This window comes from Lissotriton helveticus, chromosome 3_1 (genome assembly GCF_964261635.1).
Source record: "Lissotriton helveticus chromosome 3_1, aLisHel1.1, whole genome shotgun sequence".
NCBI lineage: Eukaryota > Metazoa > Chordata > Amphibia > Caudata > Salamandridae > Lissotriton > Lissotriton helveticus.
The window spans coordinates 405,190,698-405,214,367 of record NC_136061.1 but is presented as its reverse complement, the minus strand read 5'-3'; the positions used below and the strand labels follow the sequence as shown (position 1 = coordinate 405,214,367).

The 23,670-nt window shown below is 46.6% G+C and overlaps 1 protein-coding gene across 1 annotated transcript in view; it reads right to left on the bottom strand.

The window, feature by feature from the left end:
- Nucleotides 1-23,670, bottom strand: part of LOC144822537 (aldehyde oxidase 1-like) — a 661,088-nt gene that overhangs the window by 131,718 nt on the left and 505,700 nt on the right. The gene's annotated exons all lie outside the window — the stretch shown is intronic.

Below are 23,670 nucleotides of genomic sequence, written 5' to 3'. Positions count from 1 at the left end.
TTTTGATATTCCAACTTCAGTGCCAATTTCTATTTTGTTGGTTTAAGGACCAGTGGACAGAGAAGGGTGAACCCCTGCAACAGTGAACCCATAAAAAGGCTCATTTCTGCAGTATAATCATAACATTGGCTGATGAGGGGCGGAGGGAGCTCTGTTTCAGCAGCAGAAATGGTAGAGAGTGAGAAACTCTGCAGCTGCTCCTAAGCCTGCTTTGGCAAAAAGTAGCACATGGGACTTACTATTCATATAAACCCGTGAAAATGTACAAGTCGCCTCTCTCTCCCCAAGTTCTACTATTGACGAGAAAGCATACACAAGCAATAGAGATAAATCAGCCAACCATCTGGATACTGGGGAGTACAAGTATGGACAATGCCAACACATCTGGTGCCAACCAACACTTAATAGAGAGGCCAAGAAGCATGAAAGAGCGTACTGTGGGACAGTTTGATTTACATTATCATGCTGATCAGGTAACTCAGTGGGTTGAGCTCCTCCTTCAAATGTGTTTGTGACCTGTACATCATGTTTTTATTCTGGCAAGGAAGACTCACCATTGTGCTAATCCATACAATGGATGCATTTGCAGTGGGGAACATTTTTCACAGGAAGGGACAAACTGTTTTGTTGATGCTGCCTAATTCATCACAGGTACAGGCCTTAAGGATTCTATGAATAGGACATGCAGGAACCTGTTACAAATTAGGCCTTCTGGTAAAGTGTTTAAAGCACTGAATAATTTTAACATTGCAATGGACTTCGTTGTGTGACGTATACAAATATTAATTTTGATTTTTTAGAAAATTCCATTGTCTGTCATCACTGCCGGATAGTCATTAGCAGTTCTTGGTAACGGTGCAGACCCTCAACAAGCACCCCGTTTTTTATCTTCCCTAGTTTTTCTATGTGGGCTGAATACTCTAGAGCAACCCATATTCATAGGAATTATTTACTTGCTTTTCTTGAAGTGTCCGACCATAGCTATAAATAAAAAAAGCATACCAGTCACTTAATTGGCAAGCAGGTAGCAGGTCTGTCAAAAGCTCCTCACCATAACACTACGCAGAGGAAACGTCATCATTAGTAAAAAGCAGATAATGTCTTCCTTTAACATACATTATTGAACATGTTAAAAGGAAAAGCATTTTGCGCTCTCCTATCCCCATACGCTTACTTCACCTAACAGTTCAAAAGGCCTGGTCCAGTGGCAGCTGCTGCAAAATTTAAAGTGGGGGGGAGGGTGGTGGGAACGGGACAAGGGAAATAATTATATTAACTTACCTGTTCTGCCGCTGCCTGCAGCCTCGGTGCTCCTCTTCTTCCTGATGGTGTGCCATCAGTCACTGGGAAACACGCACAGACTCCCCACCCAATCCTGGCGCTGCTCTCAATAGCATGAGAGCAGCACTAGGATTGGTCTGAGCGGCTAGCTTTGCCTCTCAAACTGTGCCTGGGAGTCTGTGCTGTTTTCTCCAACCCGGCAGTGCAACACAGCTGGGTTAGAGAAACCTAAGTGTGCATGACGGTTTGGCTGCCCAAAGATGTCCGACCAAAGGGTCATGCGCACCTAGGTTGTGCACTACTCCTGCCCTGCTGGCTGAACCTGTGATGACAGCCAAGCCCCGCCCGATTTAGCTGGCTTTAGATGGAAACAGGGAAAATAAAATAATAATAAAACCAATTTATTACCATTTTCTTTCCTGTTTTCCTCAATTGGCTCACAACAGAGGGGGAGATGCTCCTCTGCCAACGCGGATGAGCCTCCCCTGGCCTGTTCACGACTGCTATTATTCACATTTGCATGCTAGCATCTCACTGTGATGCACTCTTATTTAAACAAAACATTCACTTCACCCATTCCCCACCCAAACTTCTTTCCTCCCCAGATGTGCAGGTTGTGATTTTTAACTCGCAGTTTATGGCTCAAGGTTGCCCTGAGGTGTTTCCAGCAGCGGGCCTAGTGCTGGCCAAGACTGCTAGGGCCCATGCGGTGCAATGCCTCACCTACCTAGCAGTGCCAATAAGAATGGCTGTGACAGGGAGTGGGGTGGGGGTTCTGAGATGGGTTATCAGGATAACAAAGGGGGGGTTCTGAGGGTAGATGAGAAGGTTTCTGAGGGGACCTCTTAGGGACTAGAGGGGAGATTATAGGGAAATGAGGAGTGAATACAAAACCCAAAGGGAGATGACGCCAGACAGAGACTGAGGCATCTAAGGCAGCTTGACAGGTGGAGCAAGGCGCACTTGTGTAAATGTAAATGTAGTGTATTTTGTAAAGCGCACAGCTGCCCCAACGGGGCGTCCCGGCGCTGTAAAAACACTGTTGAACCCTTCCTGGCTCTCCCTGTGAGAAGCCCCTCCTGGGCACCGCCAAGGTGAAGCAAGGCATCCCAGTGTTGTAGGGGCCGTTGTGGAGATTAAGCAAGCTATTGCCCAGAGTTGCAGCGTGGGACCCATGATTAGAGTAGGCGTCGAGGCGACAATTATCGAGTCCGCGGACATTGAGCTCAAGACCCTGCCGCGTCGGGACTTGAACCCTGGTCCCGGGCCTGATCTCTGCTTCAGAGTCTGCCGGTCTAACCAGTGAGCCACACTTCTCCACTTGTACTCACTGCTTTTGGCCCATAGCTTTAATGGTGTTTCTCCCAAAGGTGCCTCTTGGCTGCAGCGGGTGAAGGAAGGCAGGAAATACAAGCCCAGCACATGCCAAAGGAAGCAGTACTTGACCTCATCGAATAATCCGAGCTCTGGGAGTAGGTAAGTCGAAACATGATGGCCACTCTGAGAGAGAAGTCTGAGGGCTGGCTGCAGAGGATAGAGATCTGAAGGAAGAACTAGAGGCAAAAGCTTTACAGCAACGGTGAGGGCGGGTGGGCATGTAAAAATCCTGCCTCTTATTCTCATGGGCTAACGGTATCAAAGGTCAGTCAGTCAGAGGAGGAGTTGGGATCCTACAAGGAGGATCTTAATTATGTAACAGATTGGGCGAGCTAAGTATTTGACCAAAGCCCTGGAAAAACTACTTTAGGCTGCTTTCAGCAGCGCCTCCCACCTCTGCCTCACAGACACGCACTGTGCATGAAGTATTTGAATGATATTGAAGTCGTCCACCTCAAATGCATAGCGTTTGTACATGGCTGTGAGGCAGTGGCATCACTAGGGTTGGTGTCACCCAGTGCGGTAACTCATGGTGTCACCCCAGAAGGCTGTTGCAAGCAAACGTGCAGGAAAAAATCAGCATGCACATCCAGGTAAAGCAAAGTATTTCTTTATTATGTCCTTTATTAAGTCACAAGAAGTAAAGGAGCCCACAACAGTGCTACTTGCGTCTCGGAGAGCCAAGGGGGAACACCGCCTCAACCGACTTGCAAGCCACATTAAGTAACCTCCAGCTAATTTCAAAACACAGCATAGATCAGAGGACACGAGACCAGCACGTGGGTGAAGGTGAAGCAAACCCTGCAGGGTCAACAGAGGCAAACCCTGCTTTGGGTTGCCGCAATGGCCTGAAATTATTTGCCTGTTTCTTTCAGACAAAAAAGTAAAAGCAGCGACCATCTCTTTCATTACGCGTCAACTTTGACTTAGAAAAACACATGCATCTTTAATTTTGAGGTTTTGATTTGACCAGATTTCACATATTTGTAAGATTGCTGAGAGTAATGCAAGCCAGTGTGCTGAAGTGTGAGGTGGGTGCTGTTGGGATAGGATTTCCCGTGACCTATCAGGATTGTTTAAGGGGTGATGATGGATGAGGGTGAAAATGCTCTCTGGGGAGGGGGGGGGCAGTACTTCAATAGTGTGAGAAGAGTCCCGTTCGGTTTCATTGAAAGCCTGTGGAAACTGATGGTGTACCCGGAGTTGGAGGTGTTGGCCAACGTGAGTAAATCCTACTTGATCATCAAAGCAGTACTACTGGACACAGTCTGGGGCTACAGAACTCATGGGTTGCCTAAAGTAGCAATGTAAACATTTTTATATATAAACGGTGATTCCTTTATGCATCATTGCTTGCTCTGACCTTTCCTATAAGGCAGGATTTTCAGCCAAATATTTTTGTAGTGTTTAAACGGAATGGCTCCTCATAAAAACACAAACATGTTGCCTCTCACATGCATGCTTTCTGTATGAGATCATTTTCAAAAAGTAGAGCTTTGTCTATTAAAATGTGTTCAAGAAATCTGCACTTAAGTAGAATTAGTAGAGGTTCTACTGTTTTCAATTCGAGAAAGACGCCTAAAATTGTCATCTAAAAGGCCATCATCAAACAGACTAGAAGCAAAGAGGAAGTCCTCCTCTAACAGACCATGCTCCTGTTGGAACAGCTATTTTCAACTTGCTCTAAACTGGGTGCAGGGATTTTACCAAGCAGGTGGAAGAGAATTCCAGAAAACAGTGACCACCCCAGTAAATGAATGCACCATGGTTTTCAGAATCAACAAAAAAGGCACCTCCAGCTGAGAATAGGCTGACACAGGAGGCACGCAAATCCCTGAGGACATACTCTTATTTCCCAAATAATGGGGGATGTCCAGATGCAGATTTGTAGACACGGCAACACATTTTAAACAGGATGATAGTCTTCGAAGGGAACCAGTGCCGCGCTCAAAGGTCAAAGGATAGAGCACACATGGCCAGATTACAAACCAAACCACTGGGCTGGTGTAAGCATGGAGCGCTTTCTTTAAAAGGAGCAAGGGAAACCTTCTTAAAAAGCCCAACTGTTTATTCTAGAGAGTCACAGAGTCTGAATCACTGAACTGAACAGACACGAGAATGCACCTCAGGAGAAACAGGTGGACTGTGCAGACGTGACCTGCATATTCAGTTTAGGATCGCAAAGAAAGCAGTGTTATTTGCCTTGTGGTGCAGTCATGGGGTTAATACCGTCAGGGGCTAAGGTTCGGAGCCAGGACAGAGTTACCATGGAGCAGACTTTGGATGGCGTAGCTGTGGGGGCGTCAGCAAGTGCAACTTGCTCAAGGTACGTTAAAAAAAAAAAGTATTCTCGCTCGTCGTCTGTCTAACCAGCACCGTTCCTCCTGACCACCAGGTGTCACCCCATGTGATGGTGTCAGCCGGTGCGGTCCGCACCCCCCGCACCCCCCTTGTGACGCCACTGCTGTGAGGCACTACTACTTCCAGAGTAGACGGCAGTGCCTCAGACCAATCTTTCAATCTCCTTCTCCTTCCTCCAGGATTGGTGGGGCTCCGCCCCTTACACCCTCATGCAGGAACTGTCCCTGGTTCAAAAGACAACATAGGATATTTGCAAAGGATAGATTCCTAGCTCTGCAGGAAAATCTCTTGTAGCATGTCAGCCGGTGCCACACCTACCATCAGAATCGCAGTTTTAGAAAGGTTCATTTTAAACCCTTTTAAAATCTTTTGTCAGTCATCAACTGATTGGTAGATTCCAAACACAGACTATTCTAATTATAGTATATTCTAAGATCATTAAAGATAAAGGCACAATGGTTGCCTCGGTACAGTGGGATAGTCTGACACTTGATAGAGGCTTAATTCGAATATCAGTTCTTTCTTCAAATGGTTGAAGTTGTTTTATCACTGCCCGTTCTAGCAACTGGGCTCAATAGTTAGCCTGGACAATGGTTTTAACTGAAAGGGTTGCACACCGTTGTTTTGATGAGTGCTACAACTGAGTCTTTCACTTTATTGAGAGCACTCCTAGTTTAAAGGACTTTTTCTTAATGTCCTTAAGAATTCTTCAAAATGCTTTGTTGCAACCAGAACGTTAAAGGGGCCTTCCAGTATATAGAAAAAGACAGTTCTATTTGCTCAGTAAATCACCAACAACAGGCATTCTATAATTCTCTTTTGTTTGTTTATTGATGCCAGCAGGGGATTTGAGGTCCACCGTGACATCATCCACCAGTTGGCCCTTTCAAACATTTTTGGTAGACATCTATAATTTAAAGAGGCAGAGTTACCAACGCAAATGTTCCAGACGTTAAAAATCTAAAAACATTTTGGCTTCCAGATCCATGATAGGTTCGGTCCTAGCCTGGACAATTCTTGGCTCTGGACTATTAAGATATAGTTCTCCCTGTATCCTTTGGAGTTTAGAGTCAAGATAGGAATCTGCTGTGTCACATAATTCTTGTGAGTAGTTAAGTTTGCTCCTGCTGCATATGGGGTAACTGCGTTAATCCAAGATCTTCTAGAATTCTTTCTGAAAATTACTAGCTTCTTCAATACTTTCGAAGAAGTAAACTTTCTTGTATGCATAGACTGCATATTTTTTCTGACTGTTCTGCTTAAATGTTTAAATCTCAAAATAAGCAGAGTCATGTTTTATGTGAAGACTGCAGCCATATTAGTGAAACACTCGGTGGCTGCTTTGGTGAAGTCTTAGCACTAAAGTAAGTCTTTGGTGTCATTATCCTTCTTCCACTATGAATCTCCAAGAAAGTTTATACCTTAAGTCAGAGAAGTAATTTCAAATTAATTTTTCAATGCAATCTAGAGTATGTTAGTGCTACTACTAGCTTACCTTTACCTTTCATACATAAAAGGAAACAGGTTGGTGATACGTAAAGTTTCCCAGTGGCCACTAAGCATGGGCGGATCTAGCGGATCTCGCGTATGCGAACTTGCGGATTTACGGATTCGCAATCCGCGAAGATCCGCGAACTCTAGCGGATTTGCGGATTTTCCAGTTTTTTGTGTTGGCGCGCGTTCGCGCCGATTTTGGGACAAGTTCGCAATTGCGAACTTACTTTTCGGCTCGCAACGGCCGCGACTATGTTGTTTCAACGTCTGGTTTATCATCACAGGTTCACAGCACCCTCTGTTTCACCACTGCCACCCTCTGGGACACCCATGCCACCCTCTGGTACATCCTCACTGCCACCCATTAGGTTTATTTATCACTGTAGATTATGGTGGTTGAAAAAAGCAAGCACACCTGCCCTTCTTCAACTGCCATCAATTAATTTGTGTTTCATTAATGTGTCAGTTATTTAGAAAGTTCCAGTCTGGCTGGCACCTGCTTCCTTCCTTATCTGTAATTTGCTTTTTGTTGCAGTGAAATTTTTTTTTCACAGGACCTTTATGGTCTACTTGTAGCTATTCTATGAGCCTGCTGTTTGGGTCATAGCAGGGTCATAGAATAGTTGCAAACTTTGGAGGGGCCCATCAGGAAGCACTACCTTGAATGTTACTAATGTTAAGTTTGAACTTTTGCACCTGCTCATTGCTTTCAGTTTAGCTAAAATCGTTTTTTTCTGCAATTTCGCGCGTTTTTTGGGGCGCGAATCCGTGCGAGATCGATTTCGGAAGCCGCGAATACGTGCGAATACAAAATTGTTTTTTTTGCGACGTGTATGTTTGCGTGATCTTGCGCGTGTTCGCGAGGCGCTTCTAGCTATACGTTTGCCAAGTTACCCTATCGGTCGTACACGGGCGCGGCCATCTTGTTGGCGTGACGTAATTCCGTTTCCGCCCGCTATGTGTAATCTCGCAAAGTGTGCTGCTCGCTAGTACAATTTCGCGCGTACTCGCAAGGAAAATCTCGCGCGAACTTACCCACGCGGTCGTGAACGGGCGCGGCCATCTTGTTTCTCATTCATTGCTATGGTTCTGGGCATGCTTTCTCTATCCTCTCTCAATCTCTGCCATCCTTTGCTTGTTTGAAGTTTTTTTGATCTAATTTTACTTATTATCTATCCCTCTATTTTTCTAGCTCTATATTTTTGTGTTTTCTGCAGCTTTTAGTTACTTTTAAACTACTTTTTTAAACTCTTTTCTTTTCTTCTTCACTATTCTATTTCTTGTTTATCATTTAACTCTATTTCTGCCCAGACCATGGTAAAGGGAGCCGGGAAGCACCCTGAGAAGGGGAAGGGTCCCGCACCCCGTGCCCGGCTCCCGTGCGGGCGTTTAAGGGGGGAGCAAGTGGTCCCGAGGGAGATCTTCAGCGCGGAGGAAGTGGCGGCACTGATCTTCCATGTCCAGCGCCGCCTCCCCAAGACGATCCTGGGAGGCGGCAAGATCGCGACCGGCTATGGCATCCGGGAGCGTCGCAAGCGGTGGGAGAAGGTGTGCCGGGCCATGTACAAGATCTCTGGGGTCCGGCGCACATATAACCAGGCCACCCACCGCTGGACCGATGTCATGGACCGGGAGCGGGACTTGCTGGACGCGCTCGGCGTAGAGGTCCCCGGGCTTGGTGAGTAGTAGTAGTAGTACATTTACTACTCTGTTTTATCCTGCTCTGTTATTTGCAAATCTTTGTTCTTTACCAAGAGCAATAATGCTGCCGATTACATTGAGGTAAATTATATTTCAAAATCTTCTATGCATTTCAGGTGCACTGTTCTCCTTCTCAGTAGCCTTGCTTGCTACTATGCTTCTTTGTTTTGTATGTTGTGTTCAGAAGCATTTCATTGGCCTGAGAAATTATGTATGAGTGTAGTGTAAAGAAAAGAACTGCGTAATGCTAGACAGTAAGGGTCATATTTTCAATTACCGGCGCATCCCTGCAAAGTAGCAGGGATGCGGCAGTAATTGTGTGCCATGCCACCACCACCCATTGGCCCAAAACGTCACAGAAGCCTTACGCATCTGTGCCGTAAAGGCAGCGCATTGCTGGAGTTGCGTGCCAACGATGGCGCAGCTCCAGCAATGCTCTGGGGTACCCTATCTCCCCAATGCTGCATCAAGCCGTACGTCGGCTTCAAGCGCGCAGGGTTTGAGTCATGCATCATTGTCCTAAAAGTGACTGATTGACATCTTGTAGATTTCCCTCAGCCACTTTTAGGATTCGTTCCTGCGCAGGTACGCCCTCCCTTGCGCCGGAACGCCCCCTGATGGCGCAGGGCTTTACAACGTGCCATATGTGTTTTTTTTTAATATATACGCCGCACCAACACCATGGCGAGTCTTTTGTTCTGCCGCTGCGTCAGAAAAGGCACGCAACAATGGAGGAAAACGAGCCGCAACTTCCGCAAGGGACTTCTATCAGCCCCAACAGACTGACGTCCAGTCCTTCCTTTAGACACATGGCTATAAGAAGAAATAGTGGCGGTGGTGGCGGGTGGATTGATAGTTTGAGTATTCACTGATCTGCAAGCAGGATGGACTTTGTCTGTCACGTGTTGCGCACTGCTGCCTGCAGTGCCAGGCCTAGGCAAACCTCTTTAGTAGTCTGTTTATTGAGTTACATAGGAACTTTCTAAGTCAACGTTCCGCAAATCAGGCAATACGAATAACGTAGTATACCACATGAGATAGATCCCGTGGAATAGTTGTCTATCTATTTCCTATTTTTCCAAAATATGTTGTTATTGTTCTTTTGAAATGTTTGATTTGGTTGAAAAATCTCATCCATGTTTTCTGGTTTTTCTTTCTTTCATGTTGTACATCAGCTCCCCCCATGGGCAAGAGGACACAGGAGGAGGGTGCTGAGGATGCAGGCCAGGATCGGGCAGGCGAGGGCTCCTTTGCTGGCCCCAGTAAGTTTACATTTTAATAAACAGTACCTATTTTTTCCTAGCGTTCCTCCTTCGATTTTTTCTAAATCGTCTTTGATCTTCTTGTAGACTGGATATAAATTCTTATCCTGCCTCGAATATGACTCCCTGTGGTATTACGAGACTATTCTTATTAGTCTGTCTGTGTAGCTAACTAAGATTGGACATTTGGCAATTCCATTGGACTCCCATTATATTCAGCAATACCTCTATGCACTGTCTCCTTACTGACTAGATAGTGTGGCAGAGTCATTCAGCTCCCGAAGTCACCGATTATAGATCCCCAATGATCTCTAGATTATCGTACGCAGGACAAGAGAGTAGTACGGAGTCACAGCACAGTCAAGAAGTGTCAGAGGCACTCATGCTTGCAAAAATTCCAAAACCTTTAGCTCATCCACTCTAGTCTGGAGGAACAAAAACCACAGAGTCTATTTAAGTTTAAAAGCTTTATTAAAAGTAAACACATTTATTAAAATCTACTTTGTCATAAAACTATTTAACTGAAAACGGAAAAGTGGTTAGTGCTGATGATTAATTGGACACATTTCTTGTGGTCGAGCCGAGCTCTCACCTGGTTTGAACTTGATCCTGGTCGTGTTCTTAGGACTCAGGAGTCAAGCTTCTGTCTGTTAGGAGAAAAAGTGGTGCGTGTTAAAAATCAAAAGCAAGCATTCATCAGTTGTGCATAAAAGTGCAGCAAGACAACAGCCTTCCCTGGAAAATGGGACATTTTTACTATGGAGTAGACAGTCACAAATTATTACATTGTATTCTGTTTTTTTAACATTTCTCCTAGACCAAATATTATATAGTAGTGAGGGGTGTATTCTAACATTCTTAAATGTACTTTGTAGGTGTAACATCTGGTGACGGGGCCAGCGCGGAGGTGGCTGTGTTGGACCAGGACTCGGAGGCCTCTGGGGAGGAGGCGGTACAAGAGCCGGCGGACGTTCCTGTGGGGGATCAAACGGTGGTGGCGGAAACAGGTAAGCTATATATTCCTTACTTATTGAGATTGAAGACTGCATAGTGTGCTTTCTGCACGGGTGTATTACAATTACAAATCAACCAGGTAGTAGCCTCCTCGAAATGTACTTCGACTTAGCTGTGAAGTTTTTGGTGAGAAGAATCCCAATAAGTTCTTAGACGAACGTGATGGATGGGATGAACGAAAAGCGAAAGAAGGGTGTAAGTAAGTGGGACGCGAACTTGTATGATGGCTGGCAAAGAAGAACGATATGTGTTTGCTTGGCCCCCGAGGTGGCTGGGAAGGAAAGAATATGGTATGGTGCATGGCTGGGTCAATGATGAAGCAAGGATGGGTGGAAGGACAGCAGCCTGGGTGGGTGAAACAGAAACTGTATGTGTGCGTATACTTTGACTGAATGGATGCCTGGAGCATGGTATTCTCTGACTCTTAGATAGCACATGTGTATCTAGAGAGAGTAGATGGTCGCCAGGTGAAGTAAGTGTTACCTTGAAGAGCATGTACCACCGCACCCGCACGTCCGTTCCAGTGCAGGGAAGGCAAGGAAAAGAAATTGTAAATGTGTCCAATACTACCATGAATAGTAGCAGTACTTTGTATTGCGTTTGCATTCACAGCATATATCTGGTTATTACGGTGGACACTCCGTACCTCTCTTAATAACTTTAGTTTACTTGTAGTACGTCATTCATGTGTGGGTGTATCACTGTTCACTCAATATTAAGCAAAGCACCTAAAGTCATCTCATCTGTCATTAAATACGTCCCATGTGAAGTGATAGATAATCAAATTAGTTAGCTTCTTCATTTTCCTTTTCTAGTACTCATTTGCACTGTAGGGTGAAAGGTAAATTAATTAAGCAGTAGCCCTTGTAACAGAGTATTCTCAGTGCCACCCGTAATAGAAAAGTAATAGCTTCACCACCTGCATGTACTGGACCGGTACAGTAACGCAAGTCTGTCTCACTCATCATGGTGTGCAACTTTTTTTCTCGGGTGCAAGTTCACTGTGCTGTCCATGTCATTCTGCCGGCTTGCATAAGATAACGTACCCATTTCCCTAAACAAGAGAGAAGAAGAAGAATAAGACTGGTGTACTGTCATAGTCGACTGTAATGGAAGTCCATAGTGGTCGTAGAATTAGTTCATTAAACTACCACTACTGTTAGAGCAAGGATGCAGAAGTGGGAGGTTACATAGATACTGTCCTCAATAGTTATGTACTGTGCTTTCAATTTGCTACTTGTACTCTGTGACCCAACTTTCGGCTCAATCACTTTGTGTTATTAATAAGGAGCATTGGTTACAGACTATGTCTTTCTTTCTTCATATAGTTGCTCCTTCCAAATCAACAACAAGGAGGGAGCAGGCTAGATTGGCCCGGCAACGGAGGCTGGAGGCCACAGTCGCCGAATATCGGCGGCTGGTGGCCCTGGAGGAGGAGGAGGAAACGCAGTCGAGCGGGGGTGCAACAACGACATCCTCGACTGTGACCACTGCATCCTCCTCCGTGACTAAGCCAGCGGGACCGAGCCGGGCTAAGAAAGACGACCGCCACCGCCAAGCAACCGAAATACCAGCTGCCCCCCACAGGAGCTGCAAGGACCGCCAACGCCGCCTACGAGTCCGCATGTCCAACCTGGAGCAGGAGGTCCTGAGGTATAAGAACTTGGTTAAGGGCCTCCGCTCCGAGCTTGCCACCCTCCGCAAGGAGTATGATGCCCATGCCGCATCATGCACCAGCACCAGCACCCTCCAGTAGTGGAGTGTCCCTTGCCCTTTTTTTATAGACTTTTGGGGGGTGGGATTTGGGAGTTGGGATTGTTTTGGGACGTTTCAGAGACAATCGTTGGGGTTAGGGTGGGTGAGGGAGATTATTTTGTTAGGGCTAAATAAATATATTTTTCAACTTTATCTGACCATACCTGTTTTTTACTGCTTTTCAGTCTGGTGGGTGGGGGGCGGGGGTGTAACAGTAACTTTGTTTTCCTGAACAGTCGTAGGACTTTAGTAGTACAACCGTCAATCTCTTGTCTACTCCGAAATAATACTCCATTATACTACCTCCCACCAAACGCTTATCTTACCTGTAATTTGTGTTAGAAATTAGGGCTAGGCCCAGGGCTGGCTCCAGGTGAAATGGGGATTAACGTTGTCAATCCTGGGCGGGTGACATTTCCTCATTGCGGTGGTACTAGTGGTGTGACACAGTGGCAGTTGCATGCCTATGGAAAAAAAGAAAACGAAACCTTGTTTGTCCTCCTTACTGTAGCATTACAACGGTTACGGTACGATCGAGAAAATAGCAGGTGACAGTACACTAGAACAGTGCCATAATGTAGCCTAACAAATGGTAAAGTATTTGCTTGCAAGTATAACTAGTACTTGCGTTGAATTTATTTGACATTGGCTACTACTACTAGAAGATATAGTACTGAAGCTGAGTAAGTCTAGAAGATATCCTCGTATTCCTTCACCAGCCTGTTGCTGCTATGACCTTATCCTCCCCAGCAAGTGTGTGGAATTATTGATGTCATTTTAGTCAGACATCAAGCAAAACAACACAGCCCGGGGGAAGAGGGTTAGGGTTTGTAAAATGGATGGGAATGGGGGTTTCTTTTTGGGTAGGTTTTGTTGAGAGAAGAAAAAAAAAGCAGAGCATGGACAAACAATAATTGAAGATACAGACAATCTTTGGTTACAAACTAAAGGTAAGCACATGCAGTCACACTCATAGAATAAAAGACAACAATGGATACTGTATCTGTATTGCGTATGTTGTTGGAGTTGTCCTGTTGAATTTGGTAAGTAATAAGCATGCAGCAAACAATTCCTCTTATTGGCGGCACTCCTCCATTCCAGCTGACGCTTCGTCCATCAATGTGGTGACCACTGACAGAAGACACCCTGTCCACTGCCTGCCTGGCGGATGTTGACTGAAACCCGGCCTGTAATTATTGAACGGAAAACAGGAAGTGCTATTACAATACCACTGATAAATAAATAAAAGGTATGTACGCTGTGTGGTGCAAAAAGTCACACTTTGATTTCCCTAATAGACAGTACAATATTTTTTAAATTGCGTGCTCTGTCTGAGTCACCTTTTTAAGGATCAATAAGTATGGCCAAAATATTATAGCGGATCTTTCCCCTCAAGGTAGGTGTACTACTGTGTTTTAGAACAAAATTTGACCTTGAAAAAAAGGCTGTTCCTTATGGATTTTGTCCAAAACACTTCTATCCGGTATTAGACCTTCCCAGGAATGCCCCAGGCAAGACCCGCCAACCCACCCGCAAAAAACCACCCGACAACACCCCCAAACAGCGAAAAAGCTAAATCTCATACTTACAATATCTCTCGGCCTTCTGTCCAAATGCGGCGCTGTTCAGCTAGGTCATCATCATCAATCATCATAACTCCTGTTTTCCACCACGGATTTCCTGAAAAGCAAATGCAATCAAGATTAGACTGTCGCAGCAGTGCTTCGACAGAGACCCCGGCCGCAACCCACCCACGAACAGCAGGAAGCCCCCCAAAACGCTACATTGAGCAAGATGTCAGAAGAAATAGCAAAAAAAAAGGCTGTTCCTTATGGATTTTGTCCAAAACACTTCTATCCGGTATTAGACCTTCCCAGGAATGCCCCAGGCAAGACCCGCCGGCGCCAACCCACCCGCAAAAAACCACCCGACAACACCCCCAAACAGCGAAAAAGCTAAATCTCATACTTACAATATCTCTCGGCCTTCGGTCCAAATGCGGCGCTGTTCAGCTAGGTCATCATCATCAATCATCATAACTCCTGTTTTCCACCACGGATTTCCTGAAAAGCAAATGCAATCAAGATTAGACTGTCGCAGCAGTGCTTCGACAGAGACCCCGGCCGCAACCCACCCACGAACAGCAGGAAGCCCCCCAAAACGCTACATTGAGCAAGATGTCAGAAGAAATAGCAAAAAAAAGGCTGTTCCTTATGGATTTTGTCCAAAACACTTCTATCCGGTATTAGACCTTCCCAGGAATGCCCCAGGCAAGACCCGCCGGCGCCAACCCACCCGCAAAAAACCACCCGACAACACCCCCAAACAGCGAAAAAGCTAAATCTCATACTTACAATATCTCTCGGCCTTCGGTCCAAATGCGGCGCTGTTCAGCTAGGTCATCATCATCAATCATCATAACTCCTGTTTTCCACCACGGATTTCCTGAAAAGCAAATGCAATCAAGATTAGACTGTCGCAGCAGTGCTTCGACAGACACCAAAAATTACCCACAAACCCCCGGAACCCCGCCAAAGAGCACCTCAAAGGCAAGCAAGTCAGCAAAAACGGCAAGAAATTTCCACCTCATATTTGGTCCAAAACACTTTTGTCCATTATTAGAGCTTCACAGCAATGGGCCCAAATCCGTCAACTCACCCGCAAAGAAGTACAACACCCCCACAAGTGCTGAGTCTTTCTTCATTGGGCGTAATCCAGCACTCTGCTTGGAGGGAAATCGCAGTCTGGAGGAGGAGGATAGAGGAGCATGTTCTTCGGAACTTGTGAACCTGAGGAATGTAGACTGCGGCACCTTCAAAGCAATAAGCAAACAAGTGAAGACAGTTCTGATGATGGTCTTGTTTTTGGGATTAGGTGATTAAAGTTTGAATTTAATTAACTGTGCAAAACAAAGAAAGAGAGACACAAAGCACACAGGAATAAAAGTGAATAAGGACGAAAAAGAAAGTTCTTGATTGATTGTCTCATTTTCAGGGCTCGGTGTCAGGGAATAAGAACAAGATTTCGTCATCATACTCTGCGAATTCAGGCTGGATGAGGTCAGTGCCACCGAACAGAGAAAAAATCCCCTCATCTACGTTGCCGTCCTCCTCGTCTTCATGCGGCGTGCTTTCTCGTACTTTGTAATCTGGTGGTATGAGGTGCTGATTCATCTTGATCATTGTCAGCCGCTCCACATTTTTGGGCGAGAGGCGGCTCCGTTTGGGAGTTACAATGCCACCAGCAGCACTGAAAACACGTTCAGAAGACACACTTGCGAGTGGGCAAGACAAATAGTTTATAGCCAGGTTGTAGAGCTGTGGCCACAATTGTTTTTTGCCATGCCAATACTGCAATGGCTCCTCATTAAGAAAGACCACTGTTGAGTCATTCATATAGTCCTGCACCATCGACTCAAGGTCATCAACGGTTCCTCCACTTTGCTTACTTTTTGCTGTGGCTGTGACATTTTTTCGAGAACCATACCCAAGCAAACTTAGCCAATCCTCTACAACAGCCACTGTTTTTGTTGTGTGTGGTGCAGATGATCCAGTTGCCGGTGTCTTTAACGGCTGAGAGGTCACTTGTGCCCCAGCCACAGGTGCAGAAGTGGATTCTTGTGACTGGGGATGGCCTGCTGATGCTGATGCTGATGTACTGGCTTCTCCTTCAATAACCTGCCGTTCTTTTTCAAACCTCTTGGCTGACAAGGCTAACCAATGTTTGTACTTTTGAACATCTGCATCATCAAAAGGAAAGAATGCTTCGCCTGCCAGCGCCTTTTTGTAGCGTGGATCCAGAATAGTAGCACAAATGTAATGCTGATCTGACTTGATCTTTTGAAGACGTTCATCACCACGTAGGCGCTCTAATAATTTCTCTGACAAAATGAAATGTTTTTTTTTTCTTCATCTTCTTTTTCAAACTCAGAAGACACCGCCATCAGTTGGTGCTCCAGCATGCACAACAATGGGATAGCTTTTCCCAAATTACAGTCCTCCTGGCTGACTGCACGCGTGAAGAACTCAAAAGGACGAAGCATGTCTGTCAGGCTTTTAACTATGTCCCATTGCGCAACACTCATCCGCAGGTCCTCCTTCTGAGATGTACCCTCTGTGAAGAAATAGTGATCGAGTACCGTATACTGCTCATACAGACGCTCAAGCATGTAGAAGGTTGAGTTCCAACGTGTTGCCACCTCCTGGATGAGTGCTTTCACTGGCATTCTACGTTGAAGTAGCAGTCTCCGCAGATGCTTCCGGGCCTTAAAAGAATGGCTGAAATGGTTGCACATTTTGCGGCAGGTGGCCATTACCGCGAACGCTGCACTGTCTCTATCACTCAAGAATTTTTGAACTACCAGGTTGATACAGTGCGCCAAACATGGCACTCTGAAATAGCCACCCTCCGACATGGCCTTAACTACATTGGAGCCATTATCCGTGGAAACATAACCAATCTTGCGTTTTAGGGGGGATAGCATTGTCAAGACCTTTTTGTTAAACTCTTGCAAAAGGTTTTCTGCTGTGTGACTTTTCTCCAAGCCAAACATGGCTAGTGTTGCATGTTTCCGAGCAGCTTTGAAAACTTGGTCCGGGTCAACACCTGCGTTTAGCTTTGCTTTAACACCTGAAAAAGAGACCCAGTGTGCAGTGATGCACATGTAATCATGGCCTGGGCCACTGGTCCACATGTCTGTTGTCAGATGTATTGTGTGAACAGCACTCTTCTGCAAAGCTGCCCCAATCACCTGCAGCACATCTTCATGTAGTGCTGGAACCGCAACTCTGGCAAAATAGAACCGGCTCGGAACTTTCCATTTAGGGCAGAGCGTTGCCACTAATTCAAGAAAACCTACCGCTTCTACAAAAGAAAAAGGTAGAAGGTCCACAGCTAGCATTTTAGCCAGCTTAGTGTTATACAGACGCGTCAGTGGATGGTTGCGTTCATATGGCACGTCTGAAGTAAGCATTGTTCTAATGTTGGCCTGGACCAAGCATTTACGGGCTGATAATGACTTCGTTGACCCAATTTTGCTCGCTGGTGAACTTTTGTGCGTTGGTGTCTCACTCGCTCCAACACTCTTAGTGTGCCTCACATTGGGTGTGCTGCTGACAGGGGTACTGGGTGTAAGGGACGTGTTTGACACGTCTTCTTCCTGCTCGTCATCATCAGATGAAACATCAACGTTTCCTTGATTTTGGCCTTTCTTGATCGCATCTAGGTGCGCAAACCATTTGACAGCGTGCTTTCTCTCAAGATGACCACTCTGGCCGCCGGTACCATAGTTGGTACCTGACTTACCACGACTAACTTCAAGCTTACAAAGGGTACAAATGGCAAACTTTGGATTTTTGGGACAAACAGTAAAGAAGTCCCAAACTGGGGACTTGAAGTGTCTGTGGGACCTGGAGGAGGCGGCGATACTGGTGGTGGTGGTCATGAAGCTAATGCCAGATGAAGTGGAGGATCTGGATTGCCCAACATTTGTACGTTTTGCACTTTCACCGCCACTAATTAAGGTCGAGGTTGACGGAGGTCTCTTCTTGCCAGAAAGAAATATGGAAGCGGGACGAGTTGGTGTACTACTTAACTCCAATGATTGTGGTGTTTCCACTGCCTCCTCATCGACAACATCATCATCATCATCATCACGCGCAGCAGCTCTTCGGGCTAGGGTCAAAATGTCTGTTTGCTGCATGCCCGCTGGGGCTGCAGTGACCTTTATGATGACTGGGTCGTCGTTGGCAGAGTCTTCATCAGCAGCAGTATCGCCACTTCTTGTTGAGCCTCATCACACTCCATAACTCTGAGACTTTGGACGAGCTTCCTTTTACGCTTAACTACCTTTGTTGGATCATGGTGTGCCTCACTCTCAGACGGCTGTGGTGCTGGTTCCCAAGTTTGATCCGTATCATCAGAAGGAGGTGTGCTTGAAGAGGATGTAGACACCACCCTTGATCTCTTCCTTGCTAGGGGTGTGGAAGACAATGAAGGATCATCAGGAGGAGTGGCTTCCTCAAATGATACCTCGCCTTGATTGTCGATTTCCTGATGTGCCCCTACTTCGGGAGGAACAACTATTGTGGGCACTTGTGACCCTCCATGCACCTCTGCTTGCGCATCTCCTTGCGCTGCCTCTCCTTCCACATGTACTTGGGCTTGTACTTGCACATGTGATTGTTGTTGCGGCTGTGGTTGTTCAACACTCGTCAGATGAGCTACAACAACCTGTGTTGATTGAGGGACATTGCTGCTGCTTTCTTGCGATGAGCCAACATCACTGGTCGATGGTGATTGAAGAACTATACTGGCTGTCTCTGCAGCACTCAAGGGCTTGGACTTAAGTTGGCGTGGTGGTGGTGGTGGCACTGAGCCCAATGGAGCGGGGGTGCTGCTGCCAGCTTGGTCCCCAGCAGATCCCGCTGCTGCTGCTGCAGGCATACTTTTTTTTTTACTCCCAAAAAAAGGGGCGGGCGGCACACCAGTCTCCTTGGTAACTTGCTTCTTCTGCTCCTTACTGGCACCTTTCTTGCTAGAGGAGCTACGGGTTACTTTTTTTGGGGCCATCCTCTTCAGAGCAGGTCAGCAGGCAGCAGTTGCACGAGTTGCAGAGGGTTCTGTGTCCAGACGTGACGTCGCGTGACGTTATGCTGCACACACCGCTGCAGGACTTCTTCCTGGCACTGGTGGTTCTCTTGAGTCTTCTTGTGCACCTAAAAGCAATGGAAGACAGAGGAACATCAGTTCAGTTATACACCCCAAAAAATCGACAAAACACAGAAAAATGAGCACAATCCCATGCCATCCTTGATGTTTACATTGAAGACACCCCACAGAAAGACTACGGACATGCAAGTATGCAACACTCACTACCCCTGGGCATAATGGATGAAAAGTAGGCAAAATAAGTGCAGGCCTCAGACACTGCCTCTCCTCAAAATGGCCCCCTTACACCCCAAGCACATGTTGCCTGTACCAGCCAGCACTCAAGATGGCCACCACCACCACCCACATGGCCAGTCCACATCAACAGTACACCCCCAAAAAACAGAAAAACAGCCAGAAATCACCACAATCCAATGCCATCCATGATGTTTACATCAAAGAGAGTGAGACCACACCACAGGCACACTCAGTCCATGCACCACCACCACCCCTGGGCAAGCAAAAGGCCACACCAGCAGCCCCCCAAAAACGACAAAAAACAATAAAATAAGCACAATCCCAGCCCATCCATGGCCTCAATTATGTTTAAATTCAAGAAGACACCCCACAGAAAGACTAGGCCCATGCAACACTCACCACCCCTGGGCAAAGGGCCACACCAGCAGGCCCAAAAAAACGACAAAAAACAATAAAATCTGCACAATCCCAGCCCATCCATGGCCTCAATGGTGTTTAAATTCAAGAAGACACCCCTCAGAAACACTAGGCCCATGCAACACTCACTACCCCTGGGCATAATGGATGAAAAGTAGGCAAAATAAGTGCAGGCCTCAGACACTGCCTCTCCTCAAAATGGCCCCCTTACACCCCAAGCACATGTTGCCTGTACCAGCCAGCACTCAAGATGGCCACCACCACCACCCACATGGCCAGTCCACATCAACAGTACACCCCCAAAAAACAGAAAAACAGCCAGAAATCACCACAATCCAATGCCATCCATGATGTTTACATCAAAGAGAGTGAGACCACACCACAGGCACACTCAGTCCATGCACCACCACCACCCCTGGGCAAGCAAAAGGCCACACCAGCAGCCCCCCAAAAACGACAAAAAACAATAAAATAAGCACAATCCCAGCCCATCCATGGCCTCAATTATGTTTAAATTCAAGAAGACACCCCACAGAAAGACTAGGCCCATGCAACACTCACCACCCCTGGGCAAAGGGCCACACCAGCAGGCCCAAAAAAACGACAAAAAACAATAAAATCTGCACAATCCCAGCCCATCCATGGCCTCAATGGTGTTTAAATTCAAGAAGACACCCCTCAGAAACACTAGGCCCATGCAACACTCACTACCCCTGGGCATAAGGGATGAAAAGTAGGCAAAATAAGTGCAGGCCTCAGACACTGCCTCTCCTCAAAATGGCCCCCTTACACCCCAAGCACATGTTGCCTGTACCAGCCAGCACTCAAGATGGCCACCACCACCACCCACATGGCCAGTCCACATCAACAGTACACCCCCAAAAAACAGAAAAACAGCCAGAAATCACCACAATCCAATGCCATCCATGATGTTTACATCAAAGAGAGTGAGACCACACCACAGGCACACTCAGTCCATGCACCACCACCACCCCTGGGCAAGCAAAAGGCCACACCAGCAGCCCCCCAAAAACGACAAAAAACAATAAAATAAGCACAATCCCAGCCCATCCATGGCCCCCATTATGTTTAAATTCAAGAAGACACCCCACAGAAAGACTAGGCCCATGCAACACTCACCACCCCTGGGCAAAGGGCCACACCAGCAGGCCCAAAAAAACGACAAAAAACAATAAAATCTGCACAATCCCAGCCCATCCATGGCCTCAATGGTGTTTAAATTCAAGAAGACACCCCTCAGAAACACTAGGCCCATGCAACACTCACTACCCCTGGGCATAATGGATGAAAAGTAGGCAAAATAAGTGCAGGCCTCAGACACTGCCTCTCCTCAAAATGGCCCCCTTACACCCCAAGCACATGTTGCCTGTACCAGCCAGCACTCAAGATGGCCACCACCACCACCCACATGGCCAGTCCACATCAACAGTACACCCCCAAAAAACAGAAAAACAGCCAGAAATCACCACAATCCAATGCCATCCATGATGTTTACATCAAAGAGAGTGAGACCACACCACAGGCACACTCAGTCCATGCACCACCACCACCCCTGGGCAAGCAAAAGGCCACACCAGCAGCCCCCCAAAAACGACAAAAAACAATAAAATAAGCACAATCCCAGCCCATCCATGGCCTCAATTATGTTTAAATTCAAGAAGACACCCCACAGAAAGACTAGGCCCATGCAACACTCACCACCCCTGGGCAAAGGGCCACACCAGCAGGCCCAAAAAAACGACAAAAAACAATAAAATCTGCACAATCCCAGCCCATCCATGGCCTCAATGGTGTTTAAATTCAAGAAGACACCCCTCAGAAACACTAGGCCCATGCAACACTCACTACCCCTGGGCATAAGGGATGAAAAGTAGGCAAAATAAGTGCAGGCCTCAGACACTGCCTCTCCTCAAAATGGCCCCCTTACACCCCAAGCACATGTTGCCTGTACCAGCCAGCACTCAAGATGGCCACCACCACCACCCACATGGCCAGTCCACATCAACAGTACACCCCCAAAAAACAGAAAAACAGCCAGAAATCACCACAATCCAATGCCATCCATGATGTTTACATCAAAGAGAGTGAGACCACACCACAGGCACACTCAGTCCATGCACCACCACCACCCCTGGGCAAGCAAAAGGCCACACCAGCAGCCCCCCAAAAACGACAAAAAACAATAAAATAAGCACAATCCCAGCCCATCCATGGCCTCAATTATGTTTAAATTCAAGAAGACACCCCACAGAAAGACTAGGCCCATGCAACACTCATCACCCCTGGGCAAAGGGCCACACCAGCAGGCCCAAAAAAACGACAAAAAACAATAAAATCTGCACAATCCCAGCCCATCCATGGCCTCAATGGTGTTTAAATTCAAGAAGACACCCCTCAGAAACACTAGGCCCATGCAACACTCACTACCCCTGGGCATAAGGGATGAAAAGTAGGCAAAATAAGTGCAGGCCTCAGACACTGCCTCTCCTCAAAATGGCCCCCTTACACCCCAAGCACATGTTGCCTGTACCAGCCAGCACTCAAGATGGCCACCACCACCACCCACATGGCCAGTCCACATCAACAGTACACCCCCAAAAAACAGAAAAACAGCCAGAAATCACCACAATCCAATGCCATCCATGATGTTTACATCAAAGAGAGTGAGACCACACCACAGGCACACTCAGTCCATGCACCACCACCACCCCAGGGCAAGCAAAAGGCCACACCAGCAGCCCCCCAAAAACGACAAAAAACAATAAAATAAGCACAATCCCAGCCCATCCATGGCCTCAATTATGTTTAAATTCAAGAAGACACCCCACAGAAAGACTAGGCCCATGCAACACTCACCACCCCTGGGCAAAGGGCCACACCAGCAGGCCCAAAAAAACGACAAAAAACAATAAAATCTGCACAATCCCAGCCCATCCATGGCCTCAATGGTGTTTAAATTCAACAAAACAGTTGTATCATGCACCCATAACCAACCCTGGTCCTACTGGATACTGTGGCTACCCACAATATCATTTATTTAATTTTCTGAAAAAGTTCAAAAATTGTACTTGCAGCAACTGTAATGCCCCAAACAAACTTACTTGTGAAAGTTGATTTCTAATCCAAAAGTGATCCAAAGACAGTCAAAAAGGCCTCAAATCCAAATATCCAGCAGCACCCACAAAAAGTAATCCTTCCAGCTCCAGATCCAAATGAAAGTGACCAGGAGATGGACAAAGCACTGGGAGGAGCCTGCTGGACAGGAACAGGAAGTTGGAGACTGTGGGGCACTTCCTTACTCCCCCCCCCCAAAATGGACTCCTTGCAAAAAAAAAGGCCATGCAAATGTCAACCTGAGGAGTGATTCTGATAAAAATCATAATTTTCTGAAGGTTTATCCTGTTTGCTGGTGATTTTCTTGTGCGAAATTGCAAAATCTCTATTTCGCAAGTGCGAGATTGTTCCTTTCCGCCGCAACTACGTGTTCGCAATTGCGAACTCTCGCGAGGTGTGCTGTGCAAGGTGGCAAGCCGCGAGTACGTATTCGCGGGCGACAAACTCCCGCGGGAACACGCAGCAAGATCTAAAATGGCGCGTCACTCGCAAAGAAAAACAACTCGGCAAACGCTAAAATGACGGAAAGTGAACGCCGTGCACCACGCCGCACGCCGCAACCAAGCAAAAAATCCGCCGCGAGCGGATTCACGGATTTTCGACAAATTCGCGAGCGTTCGCGGATTGCGAATTTGCCGAAAATCCGAAAAATCCGCGAGCGGAGCGGATTTTACGCCCATGCTTAGTGGCCACCCATCTACATTTTTCCTGGACCTCAATTTATGACTCTGTTTGTATATTGTGGTCCATGGGGGTAGGGGACCCATTTTCTCACCAATACAAAAAAAGATGTGTAGTAAAGCAGCGCGCTTCATTACAATTTCTCATCTGTGATTGTAATCCAGGATTGTACTGCGCCGTGATCCGACCCAGATAGGATTGCCCTAGATACACCAATGTTTCTTACACATATGGGTCCTACGTTTAAAGGATTCCTAAGGTTCATTACAAAGTTTCTGAGCAGCCA